The sequence below is a fragment of the Amblyomma americanum genome, chromosome 5 (assembly GCF_052857255.1).
Source record: "Amblyomma americanum isolate KBUSLIRL-KWMA chromosome 5, ASM5285725v1, whole genome shotgun sequence".
NCBI lineage: Eukaryota > Metazoa > Arthropoda > Arachnida > Ixodida > Ixodidae > Amblyomma > Amblyomma americanum.
The window spans coordinates 108721828-108731198 of NC_135501.1; positions in this window are offsets into that span (position 1 = coordinate 108721828).

Consider the following 9371-nt stretch of genomic DNA (forward strand, 5'->3'; position numbering starts at 1 on the left):
ACCGAACCGTAAGCTGACTGCCAATGGAGGTAAGTACTGATCCGGAGTACCCGAGATCGAACCCCACCCCGGTGGCTGCGCTTCGACGGAGGTGAAACGCGGCTGCCGCGGTCGAGTTCAAGCACGGGTACTCCGGATCAGTAGCCGAGTGCGCTAACCACTGAGCCACCGCGGTGGGCTGATCCCATAATTTTAAAGCGAACGCATTACTGGGCGCAGGTTGAACAGTTCAGCGTGACTCCTGGAGAGCCGTGCTGCGCATGCGCGAGGAGCAGTGACGACGCACGGCGCATTTCTCTCTCTTGCTCTCTAGTCTCATCTACGCGTGCGCCACTAGTGTACCGAGCCACAGGTGTTCCGCCGCTGCGCAGCGCCGCGCCTTTCCTCAAAATTCAAGTTCCTTCTTTCTCTCCCTCCTTTATCCTTTCCTTTACGGCGCTGGTCGGGCATCCACCGAGATATGTTAGACAGTTACTCTGCTTTGCGCGCTCGCCGCGCCATCTGGCATGACGTCACACCGCGCTGCTCGCCACCGCCGCCGTTTGGTGTGATGTCACACCGCGTTCGTCGTCGTTGCGTCGCCTCCGCTCCATTCGCCAGCTGCGCCGCACGCCTGATAACATGTCGGAGGATTGAAAAGGAGAGCTCGCGTGCCCAGCAACCACACTTCTGTCGTCTTTAATGCGACAACATAGCTAGACAACCAGGCTAACGCGGACTAGCAATCAAAAATAGCCAAGGCTAACTATTCTATGCCTTAGCATTCGCTACGTATATCCTGGCACAGTCGAGCTACGACACTGCCGGTTTTTCCACTCTCTCTCGCTCCCTAGTCACTACTGCTCATGCGCAACTAGTAGCACCGAGCCCGAGATGTTCCGACGCTGCGCAGTGCCGCGCCTTTCCTCAAAATCTCATTTTCAGTTTTCTGTTTTCTCTTTCCTCTTTTCTCCCTCTTTTATCTAATCCTTTACGACATGGTTGGGGTGTCCACCGAGATATGTGAGACAGTTACTTTGCCATTTACTTTCCTCAAACACCAAATAAACTAAGTGATCCGACGGTGTTTATCATAGAGTTCATTAAGGTTAAAAACTTTGCACACAACTTCATTTTCACGAACGAAAAGCGGCACAACCGGCTTCGTGTGTCAGGGGAGATCCCAATCTCGCTTTCGCTTAGTGTATCCTGGATTAGCTGGGATAATCCACATTAATTTCTTTTCCGTGTAGCACAATGCGCCCTAAATGCTTCCCAAGAGGATGTGAACAACCTTGATTTAAATGCTAATGGAGGGAGATACTCTTGCCTTGCATACTCTCTATGCCATTGCATGAAACGCTGGAAAGAGCACTGGATTTTTCCTGATTGCATTTTTGTCTCTTTCGCCCCTTTTCTAGCGAATAAGTGCACATTGAGTATACTGATTCGAGTTCTGGAAAACGGAAAACTTTTATTTGAATATTTGTACTACCATTCACCAAATTTAGTCAAATATAGCAGCAGTAGCACATTGCAAAGAAACCCACGGTAGATACATGAATCCTGAGCGGTGAAAATTATTTTAAATTGGTTTTTCAGGAAAGAGAAGGGTGCAGCATCCGTCTCTCTTATCCCGATGGACATCTGATACGCACCGTAAAGGATGTATGGATAAAAAAGACTGCGACAAATTGCGCCGCAACGTTGGCCGAGGCAGGAGCATGGCCACTTGAGGTCCAAGCAGCGCGCAGGGCATTGAATCACATCGACCGGCTTCACCGCGCACCGGACGGCGGCTCGCTGCTGCAGCGTATGCGCTCGCACCCGCGCTCACGAATGGGTGCGGCGCTGCTCGAGTATGAGCAATTGACACAAGGCCCACCCCCCTACGGCTCCTGCGCGCCCTGGCCTGCGGCCTCGGAGGTACAGCGAGAGATCGTCGGCATTGCGGGAAAGCGGAGCACACCCCTCTGTGCTGTGCAGCAGCTGGCCAGAGCCGTCATACACGAGGAGCTCCAGGACCATCTCCTCGTGTGCACTGACAGCTCAGTGGCCGGCGACAGCTGCTCGCTTGCAACGGCGGCCACCATCCCCGCCCTGCGACTTCACAGCCAGCAACACGTAGCCTTCCTGAGCTCCTCCACCACGGTGGAGCTGATGGGGATCCGGCTCGGGCTAGACCTGCTGCTCACGTGAACTCGGCCCTCCGCCGCCCAGGAGTGCTCTGCTGTGCGACTCCCGCGCCGCTCTCAGCCGCCTGCAATCTAACGGCTGCGGTACCTCACTACTGCGGGAAATTCACTCGCGCATCGAGCGCCTCGCGCAGAGAGGTTGTGCCGTGTGTGCAAAGTGGGTGCCCGGTCACTGCGGCATCGCAGGCAACGAAGAAGCTGACGACCTCGCTACCGCTGCAGGCCAACTACCTACCAGCGATCTGCCCCTTGCGCTGGAGGACGTGCGTGCGGCCATCCACGACCATCTCCAAAAGCAGCACCCCGACCCACGCATCGCGGCAGGTGAGCGCATCGACAGTGTCACCGGCTGTCGCGCACTTACCTGTCACAACGTGCAATGATCCTCCGCGCGCTCATTGGCTGCGTGTGGCCTGGGGAACGAAGGGTGCGTCATGGAATCGCGACGAGTGATGTGTGTCACGGATGCGGTGCAGCAGAAACACTAGAACACCTGCTGCTTCACTGTGCGGCGTTTGCCGATTATCGCCGCGATATGCTCGCGGCTTATAAGGCGCAGGGCATACTACCAGACTTCATCAAGACGCTATTGTGGCCGCAGGGCAGTGCGCGCACTCGTGAGCGAACTTTGGTGAGCCTCTGTGCATTCCTCGAACACACGGGGTTGACGTCCCGTCTGTTCTCCGTCAGGTAGTTACACGCAGTGACTGAATGCTCCGCGAGTTCTACCTTGAAAGATTAATAACTGGACGCCCCACTCCAGTCGTAGCCAACAGAGTGCTGTGCGCGTGCGTGATTTGATTCCTCTAAAATGAACTAATCACGCGCAAAACCTGAGCACATTTCTTATTGTGTAAATAGTTTGTACATATTACTTCTCCCGCTATCTTCTCTTCCTGTCCCCTAACCTCTTTTATTTCATTTCTTCATTCTGCCGGTAATCCTTTATTTCCGCTGCCCAAGCTCAGGTGCTTCAGTATCGATGGCAGATGCCGGGGCTCGCAAAAATCTTTTCCTTCCTTTTTACTATTATTATTATAAAACCACTCTACCACCACCACAAAATTTAAAGTACTCTTCACCCTAACGGGTAACTGGTCGCCGAGGTCAATCTTTAGTCTAGGACGCCGCACTTGACTGCTGCCATCGTGGCTCGGCTTCTTCTTCTGTTGTTGCCAAGAAAAATGAAAAGGAAAGTGCACATGCCTGCACACTGGCTCAAGCTGAGCCACAATCGCTACCACGTACAGAAAGTACGAGAGGTTAAAGATAGGATAGGATAGGATAGAAAAGAAGCGCGCTATAATGTCTCAGGCTAATCCCAGAGGCAGTGCAATACCGGGCCAACCGGTGGCGGAAGTGAAGCAACCTTCAAGCACACCGCCACATTTCCAAAAATATGTTGGGTTCAAATGGGAACCGTATCAGATATTCTATAACCGAAAACGGCCCATGGGGGCTTCGAATCGTTGAGAGAAATTGTTGCGCTTGCTCATCCTGGCTGGCCATCAAGTGCTCCCCTGCGTCACACTCGGTGGTCTATTCTAGGCTAAGTCTACCTTAGGGCGTGTCCATGTGACATGCTCTAGACTAGGTTTGCACTGGCACCACGTAAATAGAATATAATTTCAGTGTAATAAATATATGATTTAAAAAAGCTGTGGCGATGGCATAGTGGTCTGAAGCAGTGGCTAGCGGAATTGGTTTTTTACCACCGCCGTAGGTTCGGATCCCGTCAAAAGCTGTGAAGATTTTTTAATTTTTATTGTCTTCCCCCACTGTGATGCCCGCTCTCCGCTGCAGTGAGGCTCTTGAGCGGTCGCTTAAAATAAAAAAAAAATTTGGAAACCACTTAAAATTCAAACAAATCACTGAAGTGCAGCATTTGGACTGAATAACGATCATCACTAACCCCCGAGTCTAGAGTAAACGAATTCCTGTGGTTGCCAATCTAGTTTCCTAGCGCTTCCACTGCGCTTAAAACGGTTGTCTGCACGAAGAGGTCACCTGCCGCGATGGCTCATAAATTAGAGTGCTCAGCTAATGATCCGGAGTTCCCGGGCTCGAACCCGACCGCGGCAGTTGCGTTTCTATGGAAACGGAACGCTGAGGCGCCCGTGTGCTGTGCAACGCCAGTGCACGTTAAAGATTCCCAGGTGGTCGAAATTATTCCGGAGCACTCATGTACGGCACCTCTTTCTTCTTTCACTCCCTCCTTTATCCCGTCCCTTATGGCAATGTTCAGGTGTCCGCCGAGATGTGTGAGACAGATACTGCGCCATTTCCCATCCCGAAAAACGAATTTTCATTTTCTGCCCGAAGCCTGCTTCTAGCACGTGGGCCATCTTAGTAACGTGACTTTCTGACATCATGACAAGCTGCCCAACGGATTATGGGGAAGCTTCCCACCGTGGTAGTTCAATTATTGATTAGGCGCTAGAGATTCCTCAGGAACATCATGGGTCTCACAAGCGCCGCCAATGGCAACACCTGCCATCGCAGGGCAGTGGCGCGATGTTTAATCACTGTCCCTTTGTGCCAGGAGCGGAATCAGGACTCCCATGGACGTATGAATGCAAATAATGAACCAATTCAACCACAGCACAAATGTAAAAAGATGCAATATCACGCAAACTTACACTATAAGTATATGAACCGAATGAAGCCAGCTCCGGTCAAGCAAACGCATCAAAAGTGAAGATAAACCATGCAAATCCAAGGCTAATGATGCTATCGCAAGATAATTTGGGGTTATCGCCAAACTAAGCCGCCTGTTATTTTTTTGCTTGCACGTATAGCGTTACCCAAACGCTGAGTGTCAATTCTCTGCCATGCCTGCAAGAAATATGCTTCATAAAATCAGGCGCGATTACGTGGGCACACGTCTCACCAGGGACAGAAATAAACCAAGAGGTGTATTCTTGTTATTTGGTAAGCAGTACAACTTCCTCTTTTAGAGCGCAGCTCTTTGGCGACCGCTCCTCCGTTTCCCGGCATCGCCGTTGCCCCTCGTAACCAGCTCCGCAGACATGACAGCGCACTGCTCTAGATGCGCGCGCTCCTGGCGACATTTCACCCGCATGCCCAAGCCGGAACGCATAGGCGCCGCCATTCGTCACTTCGAAAGGCGACGATCTAGAGTGCGCAGAGTGGTTCACAGTGATCCAGTGTGCGAGTGGTGATAATCCAGGTGTGCGCTTCGCTGTAGCAATGGCTAAGCGGCGCTACCGAGAAGACCCTGCCGTTCGCGGCGCCGAAGCGGAGGCCGCCGGTACTTTAATGTAGATATGAAGACAAACAGGAATTTCTTACCACTTATGCGCGAGAACATCCCGTTCCTCTCATTCGTAACGCCCCCCACGGCTGTGACATCCTCGCGAAACACTTGCATAGACCTCGTCCTTGAGAACCAGGCATTGGGGCAGCAAGTCGAGCACGTATCCATTTATTTCTCCGACCACAAAGCTTCCTTCGTGACACTCGAAAACTGTTAGTGGAGTGCTTCATCGAAAAAGATTATGTGTGAAAAATAACAGGTCTGTAATTGTACATATGTGTCTTGCTTGAATTCTATGCATCAATCTACCGAAAAGCTGGAACAGCTGATGAGCTGCGATCAAATTTCGCATTAGGAAGTAACGTAATCATCGGCAATTTTTTAGCATCCCGTACAATGCGAGGCCGACAGAGCGATGATTCAGACCAACGTGATTAGGCTATTGCTTTTTTTCTATGGTAAGGCTACAGTGGTTGCCTTTGCCCACCACACTGCGGCACCGATTATAATACAGCAATTACAGCGAAAATCGAAAGATACGACTGTACTGAACTTCTCACAGTGTGAGTGAACATTTTCGACATCAACACCGCCAACAGGCTGGATTTGACAGTGCAGTTTCGTAGAAGTATTTTTGTGCTGCAGCAGATGTTTGAAACCTCTTTAAGCTCAAATCAAACATCGTTCCTGGAAGCAAAGCTTAGAATTTGGGAATTCAGTAGCATTACGAACTATAATTTCTTCGTGCTTTACTCTGCACTGTGATGATCTGACAGACTCGGTGCTGATAATTAAAATGCTAGCTGCGGCACCACGGTTCCCGTTGGACCAGCGACTATCCACACGGCCCGACCAGCGCCTCCTTGTTAGCGCACAATGATGGGTGTTTCTACTAATAATTTACACAATTTTTAAAAATAGACCTTTTTAGTTAAAGAGCGCCTTTTTCGGCATAGCATTGTCAGCGGAGTAGTTCATTGCGGCGACGTTCTGGAGCTGAGCGGCTTCCCGCCTTTCTTATTCGCCTCGTGCGCCTCCAGGCTGCAGAAACTGCGTCTTCCCCGCTAACCTTCCTCCTATGGACTGGCGCTCTAAGAGAGAAATTCATAACTTCCTGCACATAGCATAGCGTTAGCCCGGAGTACGGTTAGAGGCATCAACCTCGCCCTCAGACCGTGCATGTTCCTCTCCCTCACCCTTACCTGCTCATGTCTTCCGTTCTTCGCCCTCACCTCACCATGTCTTTCCTTCCTCACCCTCGTCCTCACGATGCCCCTCTCTGGTTCTGAGAGACAGCCACTTAAAATCCAGCGCGTGGGACAGTCTTTGTAATAAAAGGCGTATTCCAGAAGAAAGAAGTTAACCAATAAAAAGAGAAAAAAATGAATGGCAATGAATGACACACTAGCTGTTCATAAGTGTCACAGCAGTACTGCAACTCTGTACGCAACATGCAGATTAGATTGTAATGAATGTCCTTTCAAGACGCATTCTTGATGAGGTCCAAACAAAGTAGAGGTTGCGAGCTGTATTCGATTTATTTATTTATTTATTCATTTACATATACGGTACATGCCTCCGGAGAAGAATTGTGTAGAGGGATCAAACACAGAAGTTTTGCAAAATAGGTTAGAAAGAAAAAACATAATAAAAGTACAAAAAAGCATTAAACAAGGGAGATCAGATAAAATAACATAATTCAGAAAAAGTGATAAAAGTAAAAACAACTATGGATCATGTCACAAAAATAGGGGAACTGCACAAAAAGTTATACAAAACCAAAAGAAAGTATATGAGGCATGCATGATTAAAGCTGCGCATCAACAGAACCAGAGGCAATAGTCTCAAGTAGCTGAAAACGAAGCTATATGAATCGTGAGTATATGAATGATGTGCTAAGCGTTATCAATGAAGTGCATGATGCGATTTGCGAGCACTTCAGCGAGAATCTCATAGTAACAATTCGAAAACTTTACAGACCTGTAGCCATTGAAAAATTGAAGTTGAAATTGATTCTTCGGGAAAGGAAATGGCGCAGTATCTGTCTCACATATCGGCGTACACCTCAACCGCGCTGTAAGGAAAGGGATAAAGAAGGAAGTAAAAGAAGAAAGGAAGAAAGAAAGAGGTGCCGTCGGGGGGGAGCATCCGGAATAATTTCGACCACTTGGGGATCTTGAACGTGCATTGACATCGCACAGCACATGGGCACCTTAGCGTTTCGCATACATCGAAACCTACAAATCGTTGTTTTACATTATCATCAGTTTTAGAAAAACGAAAAAAATGGGCTTTTGAGGGAAAGAAAAGGCGCAGTAACTGTCTCACATATCTCGTTGGACAGCCGAACCGCGCCGCCGCAAGGAAATGAATAAAGGAGAGAGTGAAAGAAGAAAGGAAGAAAGAGGTTCCATAGCGGAGGTATACGGAATAATTTCGACCAGGTGGTGTTGGTGGTAGTGTTTTATTAAAATATTAGTAAAAAGGACAAAAAAGATTTTTGCTAGCCCCGACATCTGCCATCAATACTGAAGCAAATGAGCTGGGGCAGCGCAAATAAAGGATAGCAGGCAGAATGGAGAAATTAAATGAAAGAGGTGAGGGGACAGGAAGAGAGGATAGGAGGAGAAGTAATATATTCAAACTATTGACACAATAAGAAATGTGTCCAGGTTGTGCTCGTTATTAGTTCATTTTAGAGGAATTAAATCACTCATGCGCACAGCACTGTGTTGGTTACAACTGGAGTGGGGCGTCCAGTTATTAATCGGTAAAGGTGGAACTCGCGGAGCGTTCGGTCACTGTGTGTAACTACCTGACGGAGAACAGACGGGACGTCAAGCCCGTGTGTTCGAGGAATGCACAGAGGCTCACCAAAGTTCGCTCACAAGTGCGCGCACTGCTCTGCGGCCACAATAGCGTCTTGATGGAGTCCGAAGTATCCCCTGCCTCCTATAGGCCACAAGCATATCGCGACGATAATCGGCGAACGCGGCACAGTAAAGGAGCAGGTGTTCTAGTGTTTCCACTGCACCGCATCCGTCAAACACATCACTCGTCGCGATTTCGTGACGCTCCCTTCGTTCCCCGGGCCACATGCAGCCAATGCGCGCGCGGTGGATCATTACATTTTGTGACCGTGTAAGTGCGCGACAGCCGGTGATACTGTCGATGCGCTCGCCTCCTCCGATGCGTGGGTCGGGGTGCTGTTTTCGGAGATGGTCGGGGATTGCCGCACGCACGTCCTTCAGCGCAAGTGGCAGATCACTGGCAGGTAATTGGTGTGCAGCGGTCGCGAGGTCGTCAGCTTCTTCGTTGCCGGCGATGCCGCCGTGACCGGGCACCCACTGTGCACGTACGGCACGTCCTCTCTGCGCGAGGCGCTCGATGCGCCAGCGAATTTCCCGCACTAGTGTGTTCCGCGGCCAATAGATTTCAGGCGGCTGAGGGCGGCGCGGGATATTTAACGTGCCCTGACATCCTAGAGCACACTGGCGCCTTTCGCGTTCGCCGCTATCTGAAAATGGCCGCCACGGTCGGGTTGAAATACGGGCACTACGGCTCGGTAGACGAGCGCCTTGTCCATCGAGCCACTAGGTGGTCGGATTACTCCGGAGCCCTCCACTGCGGTTTCCCTCATAGCCTGAAGCGCTCTTGAATCTTCAGTCTCATAAACCAGCCAGCCAATCTCTATTTCTGCTTTAAGTTACGCCTTCCTTTTTCTCTTCAGGGCGCGGTTGAGGTATGCATCAAGAATTGAGAGATTTACTGTACCACTTTTTTCCCTCAAAATCACAAATTTTTCTCTATTACTCGGATAGAAAAGCAGTCGCTTTCAGCTGTTTATCTTAGCACGACTGAAGGTCGCATGGTATTCGTCTTCCATACTAATAGGTCTAAAGATTTAGCAGAAAAGGGAA